Raw genomic sequence first — 267 nt, forward strand, 5'->3', positions numbered from 1 at the left:
TCCTTCATTATCATGGCTCATACCCAAATCGCCGAATTAGCACAGGGGCTAAAGTAAAAAAGTTATCGAAAATAAGACTATAGGATTAATAAATGAATTTTTTCATAATATCCAATTGTCTATTTAGAGAATGTTTGCTTGAAATAGTAATTATATGGATAACTTAGCAGATATTAGTTGACTATCGCACTTCGTGCTTCTCGTTTTCCTCTATTGAAAAACTTACACATGGATTCGCTCCTTGGGATTAGACTAGCTCACAACGAA

Source organism: Argiope bruennichi, chromosome X2, assembly GCF_947563725.1.
Source record: "Argiope bruennichi chromosome X2, qqArgBrue1.1, whole genome shotgun sequence".
NCBI lineage: Eukaryota > Metazoa > Arthropoda > Arachnida > Araneae > Araneidae > Argiope > Argiope bruennichi.